This window comes from Diadema antillarum, unplaced genomic scaffold (assembly GCF_040938485.1).
Source record: "Diadema antillarum isolate AM-2024a unplaced genomic scaffold, OU_Dant_1.0 seq00000263_RagTag, whole genome shotgun sequence".
NCBI lineage: Eukaryota > Metazoa > Echinodermata > Echinoidea > Diadematoida > Diadematidae > Diadema > Diadema antillarum.
Window position 1 is genome coordinate 501,680 of NW_027271301.1, and position 23,126 is coordinate 524,805.

The 23,126-nt window shown below is 40.0% G+C and overlaps 1 pseudogene; it reads left to right on the forward strand.

Annotated features, from left to right (window-relative positions):
• Positions 1 to 23,126, forward strand: part of LOC139729765 (uncharacterized) — a 119,724-nt pseudogene that overhangs the window by 84,234 nt on the left and 12,364 nt on the right.

Consider the following 23,126-nt stretch of genomic DNA (forward strand, 5'->3'; position numbering starts at 1 on the left):
CAAAATATTTGACCTATATGGCATATGTATTCCTCAGTTTTTACCATTTTTTCTGGTATGTTTGGCTGATATTCAAAGAAGCATGATTATGCAAGAAGCAAGGTCATCAGTGAATGGCATTGCAAGATTTGTATCATTCTTTATATTTGAACGTGCATGAATGTTCTTCATCAGGTGCTTGTAGACATCTGTTTATCCATGTGATGCCCCTTTGAGATGTGCTGTGCAATAAATGGTTTCCCACCTTCAGATTTTTTCCAGCGCCATCCTGGGATTCTCATTCAATAAAGGACAAGAAAAAAACTAAGAGTCATACAGACTTAATTGTGCTTGGAAGCTTTGAAGTCAGTATGAAATAGCTGAAACAAAAAACAAAACAAAAAAGTACTGATGAGGTTTTTTGCCTCTTGTGAAGAGCAGGATGCATTGATAGTGTACCCTCACTGACACTAAACAAAGGGTACTGTAAAAGTGGATATTTTCGCACTCAGCTGGTTAAGAAGAGTTTCGCGTGTCTTTAATTCCGCGGAATCAAGACAGTAACCACTGGAGCATTATGGTAAGCAAAAAAATTTGTGTGCTGTTATTTTCGCGTGAGCTTCTGGTTGCGCAAAATGCGCGAAAATTTCAACACTGCGACAATATCCACTTTTACAGTATATGAAACCTACCTTGTGATTCACCCATGATGATGAGCTGTCACTGTAAGCTGGTATCAACCAGACAGATCTTTTAATATGGCATATGTGATGACAAGTTTTTATGAGTGGCTTCATCTACTCGGTACCCTTGTGCCCTCCCTGAAAGAAAATCACACACACACAAAACAAAATCCCTGAAGGTCAGGGTGTGTTTTTTTCTGGTTCTTGAAAGTGAGAGGTAGAGCAGCAGAATAGTTGATGTCGCCTGTTTTGAGATTTGCTGAGTGAATTATTTTCAAACTAAGTATAAAGAATTTTTGTACTGGAATATTCCCTGAAGCTTGTATCTTAATCACTCTTGAAGAAGAATTCCTCCTCTGTTCACAATATCAAATTTTGTTTGCGATACCTTTTAATACTTGATATACCGTAGCTGTTTTGCGTGTTAGAAACTGACCTCATGGGTGGGAAGTGGTCTCATTGTGTGTTAAGTGTGTCTTTGTTTTCGGTGATCTAGAATTCATACCTACAATTGTATCTTATTTGTTAGTCTTTGCCGCTGGAGGGTGAAGTCAAGTAACCGTGGGTGTCTTTCACCAATTCCTGTGATCGTGATTGGGGAAGGGGGCTGAGGGGGAGGGAGGGGGTGAGAGCCAGACGACAATATTTCCCTTTCTCTATCAAAGTACAGCCAGCTAGTGTCATGATCCAAACTCGTAGCACACCATCTCATCTGAAGTCACCCATTATGACATGTTTCAAACGAGGAATGCACAATTCCACAGTGTAATTTAGATTTCTATGAGCAATGTTATTTCAGAAGTATAGGTATGCAGTCATGTGACATGTGCTCCGATTTGGAAATGAAGGTCCTAGCACACAAAATCAAGTATGATGTAGCGAGTCAGGCAACCATCTCATTAGCATGTCTAGAGGCAATTGACCAGTACCCAAATGCAGAGCCGGGGAAGTAATCTGGCCATATCAGTTTAATGTGATGACATCAGACTATGCTGTGTAGTGCAGAATACCATATACTCCACTCAAGTATTTAGGGCTGAGGAGGGCAGATTTTAACTGATAAACCAGATTATGAATTAAGTCAAAAATTTGTATCATATCTGATTCAGAGGTGGCAGAAAAATTACATTATTAGTCATTTATAACAAATTGTTTAATCAAGTCCTACCCAGTTTGTAGGAGTATTCAATAGGTAGAATGCAATCTAAAAGATATAGATTACATTGTTCTAATCTCCAAAGCTCAGTATTTTACTTTTTTCAGCCATTTACTTTGGCTACGTGCCTTTAATAGGATATTGTTGCACTGTGTAAATTTAGCTGAAACATTACTCTAAATATATTTTGATAGGAAGCAGCAGAAAATATTTCAGGAGATTCAGGAGACTTAGCTGGTCCATGGTTGTGTGAAAGAAGACATTTTGTAGCATGCTGTGGATGTTAGCTGCTAAAGTATTTTCCATCAAGCAATTGCTTATGGACCCAAATGTATGGCGATCATTTCCTGGGAAGTTGGTTTGTGTGTTTCTCTGTCTGTTTGTCTGTTCGTTTTGTGAGCAAGAAATCCTTCGTACACATCACGTGACAGTGTGGATTCCTCTTAGCATACATTCTCCTGTTACCAAAATACATATTTGTCACCAAAATTGCTCTAGCACTTTTAAACATGATCTCGTTGGCCCGTATTCAAGAAGGTAGTTTAGATGAAAGACGTAGTTTGAGTTCAGTCCATGGACTTACATTTGTTAAGAAGTGCAAAATTGGCTTACCTCTCGTATGTGAGTCCCAGTATCATCGCATGGTCATTATTGTCTACTGTTGATGTATGCGATCTGTCACCCGCATTTATGCAGAAGAAATTTCCTTAAATTGCGTGGACTAGATTTAAACCACTTTCGTGAATTAGGGTCATAAAATCTTTACATAGAACCCTTCCTCTTAACTGCTGTAATACATCATGACTGTCATTTCATTTTTTTAAAGTGTAGTCTAGGCCTTGATATATGTGACTGTTGTGTTTGTGTCTCTACATTTTTTTTAAACATGCAGCAAGGTCAGTATTATGATTACATAGATAAGTATAAAGCACTTTTTGGGTTGATCTGTGAACTTAAGTGGTGTATGTTTTCTGTATATCTGTTCCTTATATGTAACTTTTTTATGCTAGCCATAAGGAAGCAACAGGAATTTAGTATTAATCAGACATTGCCTTGACAATGAGACGGCAACATATTTATATTGACGCAAAGTTTGCAGCTGACTGGTTTATGAGAGGGCATAGAAATAGGGGGAAAGTTAGATAAACAGAATGACGGGTAGATAGAATGACAAATGAATACTGTATAAGCTGTTATTTTTGCAAGGTTATATTTTTCTCAAATTTGGCGAATCACTGTTGGATGGTGAATTCAACAACACGCGAAAATGTCGCCATGCGCTTTTGTAATAGTACACTTACAATAGCATCAGTGTCAAATCGCAAAAACAACATCTCGCGAAAATGTCCATGATCATATTCACAAAAATAACTTGATATACAGTAGATGAATTGATGTATGGAGAAAGAGATGAGATAGATAGATAGATAGATAGACATTAGAGAGATAGATGGATAAAGAGAGAGATAGATGGATAAAGAGAGAGAGGGCAAGCATAAGAAAGATGGAGAGAAGAAAAAACAGCGATTAAGAAACAAGAAAAGTGGAAACAAGATCTGAAAGAGTATTTCATCGCAAGTATTTGTCACAAATGAATTAGAATTGTTTTTATATTGATTTTTTTAAAACTTCAAGTATTTATGAGAAAGTTTGAATTGAAGAGAGAGATATAAGGAAGTAGGGTGATATGAGAAAAAATACTGCAAAATATGATATTAGTAGAGAGTATGGTATAGGAGCAATATGGGGATGAAAGTTTACTATAAAAAAAAAAAAAAATCCCTATTTGAGGGTCTCATTCCATTTTGATATGAGTGTTTTTATCCAAATCTAAAGACGTGTAAGAATTTGCCATCAAATGAAATTGTGACCAATGTATATAGATCAGCGGTTCTTGTTGTTAGTGTGTAGGTTTTTATAAGGGGGAAAAAAAAGAGAAAAGTTCCATCCATTTCAATGTTTCAATAGCTTCTAATGTGTAACCTGAATATTTCACCCTCCAAGATTTGCCTTTTAATTTTGCAGCAATTGGTATTAAATGGTTATTTCTAGGAAATTAATTCATGGGATTTCTGTTGTTTCTATCATGTATTCTGAATTACCCTGTCAGTGTGAAATCATGAAAAGCCAATTGATTGGTTTGATGGGGGAAACTAGTTTGGATTTCGTGATGTTGGTGTGGATGCTAGTTTTTGTTTTTGTTTAGTTGTTTCTGGTTTAGACCTTGCAGTTTCCTGAGTTTTGCTGCTCAAGGACTGCTGAGTCCTTCAAATGTATCTGCAGAAATTTTTTGGGATGAGTTTGATTTTTAGAAACACTTATTGTACCTCAGAAAGTTCCATGTTGCTTTGAATAACATCTTCACATGCACACAAATATCAATGCAACACAGCTATATCAAAGATATGACACATGTTAAGACGATGCTATCAGCTACCCATATGCAGCATTTAAATGGTTCCAGCATCCAGCATCAATTTTGTCTGCATGCATGTGCCATTTGAACAGCAAGCATATTCCTAATACAGAGCTTAATACTAAAAGATTTCTTTTTTTTTTTTTTTTTTTTTTTTTTGCCCATTTGGGTCACCGATATCTTTGAATTTTAAATTTTGGTGTCCAAAAAACAAATTATATGTATAATTGGTCCGTACTAAAAGGAAACGAGACAATCCACTTTAAATCATACTTGCCCGATCCGGTCAACAGAAGATAACCTTTTTAAGAATGTGTTGTAACTCTTCTGTTATATTTAATAGGAACATGACATAACTGAAAAAGCATTGTCACCAAAATTAATCTATGAATGATGATAAAGATGTGTGGAGTCATGGCTGGAAATGTACTAGTTTGAAAGTGTATGCTATTAGTGTGATGTGCAAGCATGGTGATGTGTGTTAAGTTTTTAGCTTAGGGTCCCCAGTTACCAATGCGTGTACATTGTGATTGAGTTTGAGTGAGTGAGTGAGTGAGTGAGTGTGTGTGTATATGTGTATATGTGATTGTGTATGTATAATAATTATATTTTGTTGCATGCATATGTTTGTCTTGCCTGTTTAGGGGCGTATATGGTATGCATTGGGTCCTGCGAGACATATACACTATATCAATTTTAGAAATCATCTGTGGAATGAAATTTCTTTACATTTTGTTGATGATGTAACATGAAAAAGCTTCTCTTATAAAAAGGTCTAAAGAGTAGCTATGCTAGGCTGGTATAGCAGTGTTTGGAGTTTTTAAGCATTTCTATCAAATATCAGTTAATTGCTTCACTGCATGCATTAATGTGTACTGCTTTCTTTTGATCACTGTTATTCACTCACTGCCTTGTATATAGACAGTCACTCATACTTGAAGAAATGATTGGCCATGTACTATAGCTTGTCTTACTTCCATAATTTCAAGCACTGAATATTCATAGCACTATTTTCAACAGTGCCTTTCACTTCATTTGGCGGTGTATCTATAAGTGTTACCAAGCTTTTTCGGTACTCTGAAGATGGTAGGAAATCTGCATCAAAATGTCATAAATTCTGTGTGAATGTTTAGATTCTGTATTTTGTCTAAGCACAGCAGATAGGTTTGTTCAAGTTTGATGTTTGTTGTTGTTTTTTTTCATATCACACAGTTAAGTTAAGTTTTTAAAATCAGGGAATCGTATTTCATAAGTGAAATCAATGGAGATTTTAAAATGAAATGTCCTGGGGAGATATATTTTGTGACATTTCTGTCATATCAAGGTTAAATGTTTATGTTACAATTTTCTTTAAGGACAGATGGATCATAATGCCATCTCTATCAATTCAATTCAATTTAGTTGAATTTTAATGTTAATGTCCTTCACTTTCATATTCTTGTGTGATTTATAAAATGATGATACAATAGGTCAATCAAATGATGACAAGTAGGTTTTCATTTATCCCTGCCAATCCTGTTAAGAGTCATTTGATATATATGGCACCAACTGTAGATCTTCAGATAGATTTTTGTAGAATTTAGTTTTAGAAGGTGTGCATGAATGGTTTGTCTATACCTGTTGACCATACCCCCGAACTCATCAAGTCTGAAGTCCCCAAATTTACTTTTTGTATCTCTCTCAGATTGAGAAATTCTCATAAAGCTTAGATTTGTCCAGATCTAATGAATGTCACCTGTTCCATCTCCCTCTTTCTCTGATAGTAATATTATATAAGATATGCTGTGAAATTCAAGGATGCAATTGTAATGATAACAAGATGATGATTTCTCACACAAAGTTTCTCCAGGAATTGTTGGGATAAAAACCTGCCCAAACTGATGGTAGTGCACACTGTGTTGTGTATAGTGTCATGCATGTTGTTGTTATTGTTGCTGCTCCTTGTTGATTCACTTGGTTTGCCTTTCCCCCCTGCATGGCATGGCTTGACCTGGCATGCTGGCCACCTCCCTGTCCCTGTCCCTCTCCCTCTCCCTGTCTCTCCCCCTACAGATGACCCACCAGGAGGAGGAGATAGCTCGTCTCCAGTCAGATCTGACGGAGGCTCAGCAGCAGTACACCTCCTGCTGTGATGAGGTGAGAGAGCTTGCTCCACTGGAACCTGTATCATGAAGGAAAAACTCATTGTTCATTGTGAAAGATTCCTAACAGTTGTATATTGGTTGCTACAGGCGTATTTTGCAGAATTGTTGACTAGCTGCACTGTAAAACGAGAAATGTTTGCATGCATTTTAATTTCGTAAATTTTGCGAGAGCCAAAATTTGCCCAATCAAAATGCATGTGGAAGTTCTTGTCTACACTATATGCATCAAAGTTAGAGGCAACTTGCGAAAATTCCATGCTGCGAAAAAGGCCATTGGTTTCAAATCGCGAAAATTTCATGTCACGAAAATATTGTGTTTTACAGTATGTGCCATACAATTGATTGACAAATTGCTCTTCACTAACATACATATTTGTAAATAATCACCAATTATTCAGTGTTTTGTATTTGTAGCTATGATAAAAAGAAATCAAGGGCATATATACTGAGATAGGATATGTATATCTTGAATCATGTGTATGTGAAGAGTGCATGTGAGTGAGCTGATCGCCAGTTGTGTTCCTACTCATAGTTTGGTTCTATCATGCTGTCCTCCAAACCCACCAGTTGATGCGGGTAGAAGACCAGCTGGAGCTGACCAAGGCTGAGGTGGGCCGGCTGTTGACCCAGGCCCGGCATGATGCCGATGAGCTGCTGAAGCTAGCTGAGCGGGTCCAGCGCCAGGAGCTGGACCTCTCCGTCAGCCAGGAGAAGCACAGAACCTGCCAGGCAGAGCTGGCCTCCCGGGACCAGGGCCTACTCCGGCTCCAGTCCGAGCTTGACACGGTCCAGCAGCAGTACCAGGGCAGTATGGAGGAGGTGAGATGGACATTGCCCTGGTTTTTAGCATGGACAATTGTGTATTGAAATGTAATATCACTCCCTAGAGGCCGATTCAGATTGGATGCTGCATTGTATGTTGAAGTCTATTTTCAGCCATAACTTGAAGGCTTTCATCAATCAATTCATGCACTGACATAGCTACACGTATGTACCTGAATCATTGCATATCCCATTGAATCGCCTTTTCTTCTTATGTTGGAAGCTACCCAGTTATGGGCAACATACTTGTAAGTTGCATTGTCTCGAAATCAATTTGGTGCGTATGGCAGAAATGAAAAGTTCAAATTCATGGCTTAATGAAATATGATAATAAAATGAGGATGCAGGTATGAGAATACAAAAGAAAAAAATGATAGAAATGTGAAGTTAATGTGTATTCTGTATCAAAAAAAAAGAAAAGGAAAAAATATGTACTTGAAGCCTTCAAAGTTACTTCTAGTCAGTTTGGATGGGCTATGGTATATATCTATTCATATCTCCCCCTCCCCCCCCCCCCCATAAAAGATAGGTGGTATAAAATGAAATGCTCTCTATCCAATATCAGGTAGCACAAATACTTTATTCTTCGTAGTGTTAGTCATGGTCAATTTTATGGATTATTCATATTACATTGGACATTGCAGGTATTTTCTCTCTTTTTGTGTGTATTCAGGAATGACAATGTGGCAGCATCTCTGTCAACAATGCACTTGAGCTTAACACTAAATAGAATTATTAAATATCTGCTTATATCAATATAGATTCCTGCAAACTTTACCAGTAATTATCTCATGTAACATTTCTCGTAAATCTTCCATGGCACAGAATAAGTCACTGGAAGATGACATCCAGCAGCTACAGTCAAAAGTCAAAAACCTTCAGAATGAGTGTCGTAACGCGCGTGACGAACTGGAAGATAAGGAAAGGAAGGTATGTGTAATTAAGGCAAACAGCAACAGCAACTATTTCAAGTTACATGATAATCTACATTCAAGAGAGATGGAAATTTCCATCACAGTCTGAGAGGGGACATTCATGAGGCTGTAGCTTGATTTCTGGCCAGTCAGAGACCCAGTAGCAAGGGACACCGTGGAGTAGGAAGGCTGGTCCAGCTCTAATGTATTTGACAATCCCTGTAACAAATTGTGTACAGCTTTATCGCATATATTGACCGATTCGGGTTCGTTGAGGGCAGCAGACAATTTGTGGCACTGGGCGCAGCCATGAGCTCATTTTGCGGTGTCTCAGCCGACCCCCCCTCCTCTCCCCCACCCCATGGACAACATGTTTATCGCGCACTTGTAACAAAGGTTCGCGCATTTAGCAAGCATTCGCGCACTCAGTACGACACGCCCATTGGCTAAAACAACCATGCATCAGTTTTTCATTCCGTGCGCGGAAGGGGGTGGGGGAGGGGGGGGGGGGGGGAGTCGACTGAGACACCGCGTAATGGCGCTGCCCATGCCAAAAATACACATAGCGCGTCACAGAATCGGTCAATATGTAGCCAAAAAATCTTGCCTGGAGTGGACCGTTTACTGATGACTGGATGCTTTGATGCACATACTCGCTGGCTGGTGCTATTTGTGGTTTTCAGATGTATCCTGGTAGGCAGCGAATCAATCAGGCCACCCATGAATCCCAACCCTACTGGGTCTTTTAATTATTAGAAGATTTGTTAGAGGAGTGTGGTATGGTGTGGCACAGTGGATAAGACTCTGGACTGTAAAACAAAGGTCCTTCAAGTCCTACCAAGTGCTTATATTTCACGACAAGATAGTTAACCCAACATGTTCTTTTTCACCTAGGTATAGAAGTGGGTTCTCCTCAGTGCGAGGTTGGGAGTAACAGATGGACCCTTTGAATCTCTAGTGCTTACACAAAAGAAGCTACCGCGGTTAGAGAAGGCCACATTATTAGTGTTGTCATTAAGATTTTAGCACTGCATATTGAGTAAAGACCTAGGCAGTTGGTGTTTTTATAGTGAATTCTAGCTGTTTTTGTAGACCTCACATCTTAAGAATAATAAAAAGTTTTGGTACCTCAAAAGTTTCCTTGAATTTCCTTGTCTTAGTTTGTGTTTCAGGTTAAAGTACCTTTCATATAACTAACACTGTGAGACTTACTCGCCCCAAAGTGCTCTCATGTCTTAGTAATCATGCAATTAACTGCGACCAGCAGCCCCATACGCATAGCGACCAGCAGTCCCATACGCACAGCGTAATCGGGCTTCGCATTGTAGCATTCAGGATCATGACAGATTTAGTATCGCAGGATAAATGTCAACTTAAAATCCCAAAAATTCTTCAATTTGAAGACTTACCAATTAAGGTGAAGTATTGAAAACAGGCTTCGGGCAACGTTTGGTTCTGCCTATAGTCCCTTTCTGTTCGAATTGATGACTGAATGTGACTCGGTCGAGAGGACCTTGGGAGAGCTACATACACTGAATACTACAGCCAGTGCATGCGAACACATCACATGCGCACAATTTTCAAATTCATCAACGGATAAGATGTTTGTGTGCGCATGCGCTGGCCGTAGTAGTCGGTGTATGTAGCTCTCCCAAGGTCCTCTCGACCGAGTCACATTCAGTCATCAATTCGAAAAGAAAGGGACTATTGGCAGAACCAAACATTGTTCGAAGCCTGTTTTCAATACTTCAACTTAATTGGTAAGTCTTCAAATCGAAGAAATTTTTGAATTTTAAGTTGACATTTACCCGCGATACTAATTCTGTCATGATCCTGAATGCTACAATGCGAAGCCCCATTACGCTATGCGTATGGGGCTGCTGGTCGCAGTTAGCTATGCGTACAATGGGCTGCACGCTGCTGGTCGCAGTCAGTGGTTTCGTACAATATTTATCGACGCCGTACGGCGATGGCTCTGGTACGAAACCATTATTGCATGATTACTAAGACATGAGAGCACTTTGGGGCGAGGAATTCTCACAGACAACGTACTTTAATGTGAAACACAAACCAAGACAAGGAAATTCAGGGAAACTTTTGAGGTACCAAAACTTTGTATTATCTTTAACATTTGTTTTTATGCTGAGTGCAATGAATAATGTAATTTATTACTTTACCAGATTGTCAATCTTAAGATGGTCTTCTTGTCAAGCATTTCATCTCATGAAGATGCCAAAGAAAACATTTGGAACAGGTTATGATAGAGAGTGAATGCTATGTAATGAAGGTTAAATAGTAAGGAGCTTTGTATGTGATGCAAGAAATAATTTTTTATGCCTCCGTAACGAAGTGGCCGGAGGCATTATGTTTTCGGGTCGTCCGTCCGTCCGTCCGTCCGTCCGTCCGTCCGTCCATCCCGTTTTGTTTTTGTTGATATCTCAAGAACCACGTGTGGTGGTTTTACATCAAACTTGGTATGAGGGTATATGCTTGGGGGATAATACTTTGTGTGGATTTTAGGGTCACAGGGTCAAAGGTCAAAGGTCACAGGTTATTTTGTGAAAAAAAAATTGAAATTTCATGTTTTTCTCCATATCTCGCAAATGGTTCAAGGTATCTTCATGGAACTTAGTATATATGCTTGTACTGATGAGCAGTGATTATCTAGGGAAGTTGGGTCATGGGTCAAAGGTCAGGGGGTCAAAGGTCAAGGTCAACTCCTCAAAATATCACTACTTTCCTTAAAATGCAATATGTCTGAAGGGGTTTTTTTTAAAACTTGATGTATGGCATGTATTACCCAATATATATTTTTGGGGAAGTTTCTTGCCAAAAGATCAAAGGTCAAAAGGTAAAAGGTCAAGTGAAAGTGCTAAATTGCACTTTTTCCTCCATATCTCGAAAGTAACTCAAGGTATCATCATGAAACTTACATATTTATGCATGTTCAACCTAACAGTGATTCTCTTTGGAACTGTGAGGTCAAAGGTCAAAGGCCAGGTTTAGATAATGCTATTTTCCCATTTGATACTGAAATTATACTTTTTCTCAATACCTTGAAAATTACTCAATGCATAAACTTATAAAAGGGTCAAAAGTCAAGTAAAAATCATCAGTTCCCCAAATACCTGCACTCTGACATTTTAATCATTCATCCAATTGAACCTAGTTCTAGGAAAGTGAACATTCAGCACATTTGTGTCAAACCTGTCATTTTAATATTTTGCCAATTGTGTGAAACTGTCATCACACATTGTCAAGACATTGTACTATAGACCTATTAGGAGAACCATGCATTATGGCGGAGGCATATCAGTAGCCGTAGCGATATATCTAGTTATTATATGTATAGTGTTCACAAATTGATATAGCTTCACAATTTTCAAGTATACCAATTATTTGCTTTGCTGATTTAATCTTTTGTAGATGAATTCAGACAGCAAATTCATCAAGCAGCTGGAGGAAGAGAGAGACTTTGCCAAGAAGGAGGTAAATTTAAGCTAATTTTATTTGTTTTATTGAATGTGGAGATGGCATTGAGGTAGTGCTCAATGCTCTTGTGTGTTTCTTGCTTCTATATCATAGCCTTGTATGCATTGTATATTGGGGACCACTCATCAATTTCTCTTGTTTGGTAAAAAGCAGCATTGTGAATGAGTGTAACACACTCACAATATTCAGTTGATGGTGACATAACATGACATTCACAGCAAACTTAAAAAAAGATGTGACAGCAGTATCAGAGAGTGTTGTTATTATGTCAGCAATATGATATGCCTGTGAGGTGCAATGTCTTTCAACCTTTTTTGTGTGCCCATGCACTTAGTGCCCATGCCATTTTCTGAACTTTCAAATGAATACCTCACAACTTGACTGTATTTACAAAGAAACAGCCCTCTTAAATAAAACATTGCTACCGTCCCACAGAAAGGTCAAAGTCTCACAGCAGAGATTTGGGAAGATTACAGACCTTGGGGGCATTTTGTGAAGTGATTTGTCCGACAAACTTGTCAGACAAAAATTTGCTCTCAGCCAATCAGATGCAAAGATTTCAGTAGCTTATAACAGTTTGTCAGATTAAATATTATGACAAAACGCTTCATGAAATGCCCCCAGGTAATCCCAATTCACTAACCACTAGGTACAGGACGTAGGAGTCAAGCACAAACAAAGTTGCAAGCAAAATCTCATGCAATTATTGAAATTTACAACATATTGTCATTGGTAATGGCAGGATGACAACAATCTTTGTGATGATATTCTTCATATTACTGACAATATTTTTTTGTATGTTTTATGTGAATATCCAAAGAGCTACACACACCAGAGCAGCGTTCGCGAGCTGGAAGGGATGCTGCAGTCGCAGCAGAAGCAGTATGAAGCGGAGATCCGCAGCTCCAGCTCAGAGCTGGGCCGGCTGAAGAGGGAGCTGGAGGAGACAGAGGGTAAGGCTGGGGAGGGAGACAGGCTGGTGACTCGTTACCAGGAAACTGTGGAGGGACTCAGGGAGGACCTGGCCAGGACTCAACAGATGCACAAGTCAGCCATGGATCAGGTATGTGTCAGTGTGAATAATAAAACTGGGGGGTGTTTCACAAAAAGATCAGAAGTGCATTTTAAAAGGTAAGATCAACTTTAGATTATGATATCCCATTGGTTTCTGTGTTCGTTTGTTTCAGCCTTACAGAATCCACTTCAAATTCTTGAAATCTACTGAAAATGTGATAAGTGTATACCTGATGGCTCTGTAGAACCCCCCTGATTTTGATGCATGAATAAGCAGTGAGGTGGCTCAGTCAGCTGCGTATTTGCCTGTTAATTGAATGGCTCGGGTTTGGGCTCGAAATCGAATGCAAGTGAGTGTTACTGTTGTGTTTCTCCTTAGTAGAGTCAAAACACTCTGTCCCTTGGATAGGACATAAGTTGAGGTCCCGTGTGTTAAAAGAATCATAACCTTTGTATGTAGAAGATTCTGCTATATTCATCAATGGCAAATAGCAGGGTGCATAACCCAGTGAAGTGGTCCACCCCAAGTACATACAACTGGGCCCCATGGAAGACCAGCTAGCACAACTGATTATATGCTTTCCAATCATCTTGTCAGATGGGAAATTAAAACAAAATATCAGCAGCCCTTCACTTGACACACACACATACACTCAAATGTACATGTACACTTGAAATGTTTGCCCTCCCTGTCACCCATCTCACCAAGGTGGCTCAGTGCAACAGGACAGCAGAGAAGCAGGAGGAGGTTCTGGCCGGTGCGAGGCAAGAGGTAGCTGGGCTCCAAGACCAACTGCAGCGGTCTGAGTATGCCCGGCAGGAGCTGCAGGCAGAGCTAGCCAACTACAAGGACCGGCACGCCTCCCTGGTGGCCCAGCTGCAGAAGGCAGAGAATAGCACGCAGCCACAGAGCAGAGGGCTGAGCAGCAGCTCAGCGAACTCAGATTCAAGGTTTGCTTTTCTGCTCATGGAGCATCAAGTCTATACTGAGCAGCATGCCATAATGATTATTTTATTACACTTTGATATTGCTGAATATATTCAGTTCAAATTGTTTACAGAAGGATATTACTCAAGGATATGAGATTGAAATTATTTACATCATAAGGGAATTATAGAAATGATAGATTAATTGATAGATAGATAGAAAGAACGATACATAGATGTTGATATTGTAGATAGATAGATGAGTAGATAAATCCTTGATTTTGTCCTGATTATGTGTTCACTTTGCTGGTTCATTTAAAGCGAGATAGATAAATAGATAGATAGATAGATGGATGGATGGATGGATAGATGAGTAGATCAATCCTTGATTGTGTCCTGATTCTGTGTTCACTTTGCTGGTTCATCTAAAGAAAGATAGATGGATAGATAGATAGATAGATAGATAGATATATTAAATAGATAGATAAATGGATGAATAGATAAATTGTAGATAGATAGATAGATAGACAGACAGACAGATGGACAGACAAACAGACAGACAGACAGATAGATAGATAGGTAGATAGAAAGAGGAATGAGTACCAGGTAGTTGAGTAAATCAATCGCTGATGACTGTTTTCTCTCACAGCTTTGTCTGAAGCAAGATAGATAGATAGATGGATAGATAGATAAAATAGATAGATAGATAAATAGTCAATCACTGATGACTGTTTTCTCTCACTGGGTTTGTCTGAAGCAAGATAGATAGATAGATGGATAGATAGATAAAATAGATAGATAGATAAATAGTCAATCACTGATGACTGTTTTCTCTCACTGGGTTTGTCTGAAGCAAGATACAATGTAGATAGATAAATAGATAGATAGATGGATGGATCAATGGATCAATGGATCAATCCTTAATGACTCTGTGTTCTCTCCCTGGTTCAGCTGAAGCAGAGAGAGGAGGGAAGTGAGAAGCTAAAGAAGGACATAGCCAACCTGGAGCAGCAGCTGAGGGAGGCACAGACAGAGAAGCACAACGGCGACATCGTCATCGACTCCATCACCGAGGAGCTGAAGCGGGTCCAGGCCGACTTCCGCAGCATGAGGGAAAAGCTCTCCCTCACTGAGGATGCTGTGGAGAGCCTGAAGTCCAGGCTGAGCGAGAAACAGCAAGAGGTGTGACCGGGTGAAAGTACAACTTACATATGTACATATCCTGCTAGACCAACATATCCTGAAAACTGGGGCCTGTTGCATGAAAGTTACTATTATGGTAACTTTGCCATCCAATGGTAACTTCCATGGAATTCTTGATTTTGATTGGCTGTTGACTATTGTTACCATGGTAGTTACCATTGGATGGCAAAGTTACAACAGTAGTAACTTTTATGCAACAGGCCCCAGAAATGAAGCATCTTCTATGTATACAGTCACTGCTAAGACACAGAAGTGTGATTACTCTAATGTACTGTGAATGTATTTGAGTGCTGTTAGCTGCTTCTGTTGAACTGTTTTCTAATGTCATATTAGACTTACAAAAAAAAAAAAGAGGTAACTTTAAATCTTGAATATGCTAGTATTACTTGATACATTTACATTCTGTCTGTTATGTTTGTTGGTCAAAGGTCAAGTGTCAATTTTCAAAGTCATATAAAGCACTTGTGTAAATATGAGTCGGCATGATATTAGACAGTGGGTCAAATTATGGGTGTTGAAAGGAAATGCAAGTCTAGCATATCTAGGCCCTGTAATGTTGAATTCACTTTCTTGTAATTTCAAATAATCTTTTTTTTTTTTTTTTGGGGGGGGGGGGGGGGGGAGGGCTGCATTTGATAATCTTCCATGTGACTGCCATTGATAAGATCGTTAAAAGAGATAATAGTGCCATGAATTACAGTAACTCTTTTCATGGTGATTAAGCTGTTAATAAATGTATATATGTTACCACCATCCTTGCAAAGGTCACTTAATAATATTACGCATCTTTGCTTGTTCTGTAGTTGAATCGCTACGAGGAACACTCGCGAAGGATAGAGGGAGAGTTCCAGGCATACCAGGACTCCCACAGACATACTGTCCAGCAGGTAATGAGAGGTCTCAGCGTGGTGAATCTAATGCACAGACAAATTAAGGTTATCACTATTGCTTTTGCTTTTGTCATGTTGCTGAGAGGAACTGTGATAGGCAGCACTTTGAAAACAAGATTCTGTCTTGGATTTGTACAAATTTGTGTCACTGACACCTGGTATTGGCGTTAAGGCGTGCGATTAAAGTATGCATCATATGATATATTTCTCTTACAGAAAAAACAAAAGTTCATACATATCTGATTCAGTGTTAGAAGAACCTAAGACAGAAATATGTAGATTCAAGATGAGAGTTCCATTGTGTCTTAAGAGTTGTATTGTCAGTCCTATTGTTTCCCTGCCTACTTTTGTTACATTCCCTGTGGTTCGCAGTACCTTGAATGACAGTAGCCACTGGAAGATTGTGTGGCTCATTTATCCAGAAAATTATAACAAGATGAATAATGTTGCTTTGTAGGCTTGTGTATGGAAGTTGTGACAGGCTATGACGTCTTCGGCAAAGTCAGGTGTGCCAATCATAAATTGCTAGTTTGAGTGGAGAATAAATGTACCATCTCACAACTTCCCAGGTCTTAGAGAAGGATGAGAGCTCCAAGCACCTGGAGCTGAGGTTGCAGCAGACGGAGGATCGCGTCCTGGCCAAGGAGGACGAGATTGGCGACCTCCAGTCCAAGGTGGAGGACTTGGCGTCAGAGCTGGGCCTGGTGAAGGACCAGCGCAACGGGCTGGAGAAAGAATGTGATGCTCAGCAGCAGAGCATTAGGGAGGCACAGACAGCTCTCGTAGAAGCCACCTCCAAACACCAACAAGAGGTGTGCTTTCATTTCACTTGTTCCTTTTCATAGTCATCAAAATCGTAATGGTTATCTTTATGCTTTTTTTATCACACGTACCGGGTACCACGAGTGCAAAGTCAAATTACCACAAAAGAGAGTACCTGTGACGCAGAATAATGAGCATTTTGTGTGACCATGAGAAACACAGTGTGTTTCAAAGAACATGAAAAACATTCAATTTATTTTTGTGTGCTTTTGTTTTGAAACTTGAAAGTTCTATTGCATCAGAGTTGAACTACCTCAACACCATGAGCTCAGGAAAAAATCTAGCACCCCATCAGCATAAATAGTTTACACAATAGACACTGCTTCTATCCACCTTGCTTGAATTAGGTTTGCATCCATGTCTAGAAATGTTGTTGATATTGTTAATGATCGCTTACACTGCTGCTTCTGGAAAGATAAACTTCACTATGCACTATTGACAGGAAGCAATACTGTTGTACAGCTTGCTAGTGATTCAGTTTTTGTTTTTTATGGAGTTTAAGGTTTTACTTGCATTTTGCCAATGGCGGAAGCAAAGGTGATCACGTGCTTTTGGTCACCTCAAGAGTCAAGACCTGTGACACATCTGCATGTTTCAAAAGTGAAATTCTGAATGTCGAAATCATTTCTTTTCTGGCAATTTGCGCCATCACATATACATTGAATCAAGTACCACAGATTCCCTCAATGAGATCTTCTCTCGCTCCTCGGCCTATAGGAGAACAGGCTCGAAGAGGCCGTCCGCAAGCTCCAGCTCGACATCAAGGAGTCCAAGCGTACCTCCAGGCAGCTCCAGGAGGAACTCAGGAAGAAGAGCGACTCGGCCAAGAAGATGACCAACGACCTCACATCGGCCAGGGAGACCATCAAGAGGCGGAGTGAAGAGGTCAGTGACCCAGATGAAACAGACATTGTGACATGAAGACCAGGCTATTTTACTCTATTGTCATTCTCTCAGGAGTTGAAATATTGCACTCGTTGAAAGGCCAAAAGCAGCTGTCCATATCCTATCTTCTTTAGATCTGACTGCAGGTCACCGTAGATTGTGGAAAGTAATCCAGTTATCAAAGGGAAGAGGTCCAATTTGAATGTCAAATGTCAAGGTCAAATCATTCCCTAAGTTGCCCTTACCACGTTCATTTTTACATGAAAAGGTAATGATTAGTGTTGCAAGCATGTCTACATGAAGATCTTGCTTTGTTCGGGTTTCTTGCAATAATTATGTGCATGTGTTTATGGGAGAGCATGCATTGAATAAATGGCATGTAATAAAAAGCAAATAGCAACACTGCTTACTTGACATTCCTTGTTTGTGTGTAATGATTCTATGTGGTGAAGGTTGTATCACACAGTAGTCTTTGTTTGTTTAGTTAAACATCATTAACAAAAATCATGGGATGGGGGGCAGAAGTGAGGTTGCAATCTCCCATCTTTTGCTTACTAATAAATTACTGTAAAGCTAGTAACAGTCGCGCTCATGAAACTTTCACAAATTGCCACTGGCATTTAATGCATTGTGCAGTAAAAAAAAAGCATGTTTGTGTTCATTCAAATTTTCACGAATCGTGGCAGCTTGCGAAATTTGCAAAAGTTTCATATTTGCGAAAAAAAAAAATCTGGTATCACATTACCCATGCACTTTACCAAAATTCACCTTTGACCCCATGCTTGCTTGCTTGACAGTTGGATGAGCTGCAGGGAAGGACCCGTGCCCTGAGTGAAGACGTCAAGAAGCTAGAGAGCCATAACATGAAGACTGACACAGAGAAGGCCCAGCTGCAGGGTGAGCTGCACTCAGTCAAGGAGGAGCTGGGAGACACAAGGGAGCAGTATAAAGACTGTGCACAGGAGGTTTGTATCGAGTCCCATTCAGTTCTTTCCAGGCCATTATCACCATCAATAATCTGCCTATGATAATGATCTCCTGCATTTCTAGTACCCTTAGATTGGCTTACTTTGTGTCTTGAATGGCAGGTATATGAAATCTTAAAGTTATTATATGAATGAAATGACACCTGCTTGTCTTCAATTTGTATTATCAAAAATAACAGTGCTCTACATAATTATATGTTAAATATTTACCTGTTTGCAAGTATTTTCCCTCTCAGATTCAAATATCACTCACTTTGCTTAATTGACTTTGTATTCTATTCTTGTATGAAAAGGGAATGCAGAAGTCAAATCAAATCAAACACTAAATTCATAGCATACCAAATTAGTGCCATCTGAACTCTACTAGGACTACTCGAGGGAGATGAATCAAGACATCCATGTAACTCTCATAGAACAAAAGGATACAAACTTATTACTATTTGAGCGTGACTTGTGTCACAATATATTAGGCTACTGACAAACTATGGAGTTTCCGTCACTTACACCTGTGATACTGCAGTGAGTCTGAAATGATATAGGACCAAAAAAAAAAAAAATCATTATGCTAATCAGCCTTCATGCATATGGCCTATATCTTGTAATAGTTTACAATATAATAGAATGCTGGTGCCAGAAGTGCATTTGATGTGTATATCAAAGCCTTGAAATATGATTCCATTCACTGAAAATGGAGCAAAATATTTTTAGATTAAGTTTCCGAGTACACACATGAGATTTTGTGACATGTCTGGAACTAAGAAATACACTATAATTTTACTCATGACGTAAACACTTTACCCAGGTATTAATGTGTGAGCAGTTACTTTTACTGAGGTACACATCAAGAATTTAAAAGTCACATGTGCATTGCAGCCCATGATAACATACATCCAGCCTGTTCATATGATGTACCGAGCTTCACAGCACTCTTCACTAGCAATATCACCATGTAGCAATGCCTCCATCTAATCCCCACCCTTTCCCCGCCCTTTCCCCGCCCCTTTCTCCACCCACCCAGCTGGCTCACCACGAGGAGAAGCTAATGATCATGGAGAGCAGCCTGCAGTCCACCCAGGAGCAGCTGAGTGGCCGCGTCACTGAGGTGGTGCGCTACGAGCAGCTCACCCGCCGGCTGCAATCAGAGCTGCGCTCCACCCAGGATCGCTGCACAGCCGTGGAGGAGGAGGCTGCTGAGCAGAGGGAGCTCTCTGAGAGGTCAGGGGTGGCAGGGTTTATTAACCCATTGAGGACAGGCTGATTTGCTACAACACGCCTTTCCCATATACACTTGCCCGAGTGTATTCGGGACTCGTCTTCAGTGGGTTAATGTATTCCGTTTTACGCATGTATCTTTCCCAGTGATGCTCACAATAGGTAAATCCAGTGAGCCTGTTACAAGAACTTACAGCCAGGTATGCAATAGCCATATACCTGTATGCCTACTACCTTCACACATGTTTAACCATGGCACCTATGCATACTATGTAAGCCATATATTTAGCCAGTCTAATTCTTTACAAATCATGACTTCTTGACAATATCGTGAGTGGTTAAATTCGCAATCTAGAATACACTTATGGATTGAGAAGTGTGCGTGTACACATCACATTCATGTGGGTATCAGAGTTAGTATTTTTGCATGTTGTGAAATTCATAATAGTACCTGACTTGCAAAATTCGTGAATATTAAAATCCTGCGAAGTATTTTGCGCACTCACTAAAAGACAGATGATGCTTCTAAAAAGTTTCTTAACTTTCCATGTATGCTCCGATATCAGCCTATTCACACTCTGTTCTCTCATCATGTAGGCTGAGGAAGGAATTGAATGAAGCCATGGCCGAGCTAGAGGACATCCAGCGAGACCTGATGAAGCAGACTGGGGCCAACCAACAGTTGGAGTCTCAGCTCATGGATACCAGCGAGAAGAACAAGCGTCTCCAGGCTGAGGTGAGGGCTGTAAAACCAGAAATTTTTGCATTGATGAAACTTTCATGAATTTCTCGAGCAGTCAAGATTTGTGAAAGAAAATGCAGGCAAATTTTTTTGTCTGCACAATGCATTAAATGCCAGTGGCAATTTGCGAAAGTTTCATGCCGCGACAAGGGCTGTTGGCTCCAATTTGCGAATGTTTCTAGTTTAACAGTACTGTGGGTTCAGGGAAAGGACACTGCACCACACCCTGCCTTGTGCTGCTGGGCATTAAGTGAAAGGAAATATTTGGAATAGAGACAAAACTCACAGATGTTTGGGGGGATGGCGTGATGTTGGGGTCATGTGGCCAATGTCAAAACACAGTCTCACCTGTAGCAGCCCAAATCATTACAATGGTTTGTCATGTGATTATTATCTTTCTTTGAAAATCCCATGCTGAGATCTGAACTTTGAGCAGACTACCCTATCCCTTAAAAAAAAAGATAAGAAGAGGGCATTAAAATGTAGAAAACATATTGCTGTGAAATCAAGCGCAAGAGCAATTGAATGTTTTTAATTGATCTTTTGTGATTTGCTGGTTTTAATGTGCGGAACACACGGAGGGTGCTGACAGTATGAGAGAATGAGAGACAGGGTGGGAGATTGTGTGTGATGCATTGCACGAGTAGTAATGTATTTGGCTACAAGTTAGAACTTATAAAAAGACATGTGACATCATGTTGATGACATTTCACCTCTTACCGCTGAGATAAGGTGTTGTCCCATATCTTTGATAAGTTTATCATACCTGGTTGCCATGGCAATGGGGTAAAGCATCCTTTTATCATCCATCCTCCACCCTGGTAGTTGAGCCAGCAGGACAAGACTCTGAGAGGCAGGCAGGAGGAGCTGGAAGTGGAGCAGCAGCGCTATGATGACAGCTCCCGACAGCTTCAGGAGGCCAAGATCAGCATCAACCAGATGGAGGAAGAGCTCGGGGAGATGAGGAGGAGGCACAAGGAGATGGAGAAGATGGTGAGGATGAGAGATGAATCCATCTGGGACTTCCCCAGTCTGGCTGCCATTTCCTAAGAATGCATCACTTCACATGGGCTGACCCTTTGGAATCAAATTTAACATCCATGGGTGCTTTCGAATGCTCTGCTAAAGTATACCAAACCATACCGTATTTTGCAGTGTCTACCCCAACTTTCTGTTGTGTAATTTGTTTTTCAATTGCTATAGGAGATGATCATTACTTCACCTTTTTGCACATAAAACATTAAGTATCGTTGAAATCTGCTTGACTGGCTAACTAATGAAATGTATTTGGCACAAAAATCTTTTTTGAGTGGTATGAAGACAGTATGTGACACAAAATCTACTTGAGTGGGGTGCAGAATGAAATATTTGACACAAAATTCTGCCTGGCTGGCTGCATTACAGAATACCGAGAAGGATCAGCACATTCTGCAGCTTGAAGGGGAGATAAGTGGTCTGCAGGCCAAGCAGCGCTCCCTACGGGAGGAGCTGGCCAGCCAGGAGAGTGCCCTGCGTGTGGCTCAGGTCAACTTGGAGACGGCCGAGAAGCAGAACAGGCACTACGCTGGCGAGGTGGCCCGCTACGAGGAGACCATCTCTCAGCTCCAGATGGACCTTGACCAGACCAAGGAACACCTTCAGCGGGGCCAGGAGGAGGTGGGTTTTTGAGGGAGGCAGGGCGGATAATGATGTGTGCATCGTAGTCATGATCTTTGGTAAAGAATGACATGTCCAGTACACTCCCATATACTTCCGTGAGTAACAAATTGAGAATTTAATTTGCAGGTGTCTAAATTTAATATTGAGAATCCAAGGGGTGGAATGAGAAACAAGCATTATCTGTTTTATTGGAGCAAAGTTAGCAATTTCCTGCCTTTGAAGTGATACACAGCATATTTGTGTTATGGGAGGCAATATTTTTCAGTGTTCTGAATTTCTCATATGTATCAGTTCACTACATAAGACTATCTGTTTGTTAAATGTCACAGTCTGAACTATGATAAAGAAATTGTTTAGCAGTATGTGTAGGTGTAACAACCTCAGCCTCAAAAAAATGTTTAAAGGGAGAGTGAAAACATAGTTCCACTTCTCTGAGAGGCTCTCTGCATAGGTGGCTATTGTTGAGATAAAATTGAAGGGGGAAAAATAAGAATACAATTATACAGAAGTAGGGTTCTCATGTATCTGTGTGGCTTTCATTCAATATTCTGTTTTATTTACTGCAATTATGTGATTTTTTGTTTAAATTTTCATACATTTACATGTGATGATAAGACAAAAATCAATGTGTCAAATCAAATCAAAAAATGTAATACACAGATGGCGGTGTGCCAGGACCAGCTGCACTCGGTGCGCCACGAGTTGATGGAGGTCAAAGGTCAGCATCAAGAGGCCATGGACCAGCTGTCCGAGAGAGCCACCCTGGCCGCCAAGCTCCAGACCGAACTGTCCAAGTCTGACCAGCAGAACCAAAGCTTCTCACATGAGGTACTTACAGTGATATGAAACTTGCTTTGACAGATATGCAATCATTACTTGGTTCATAATGCACTAATTAGCTTCCTGAGTTACAGTTTATTTTTCTTCTTCGGACAAAAAGAGATAAGTAATGTCACTCTTCCTTCACTGCAATATTGACCATATTGAGAATAAGTGAGCAAATTTATAGAAGTTTTTACCTGATACAGGTTTGAATTATTGAAAGGGTCATATATAAAGATTTCTTACTGACTTATTGGATCATAACATGATAAAAATATTACCATATAACAGCTCTATTCAGAAAGCATTTTCACTGTAGCACATGACCAAGTTATTGAAAAGATGCGCCCTTTGCTCA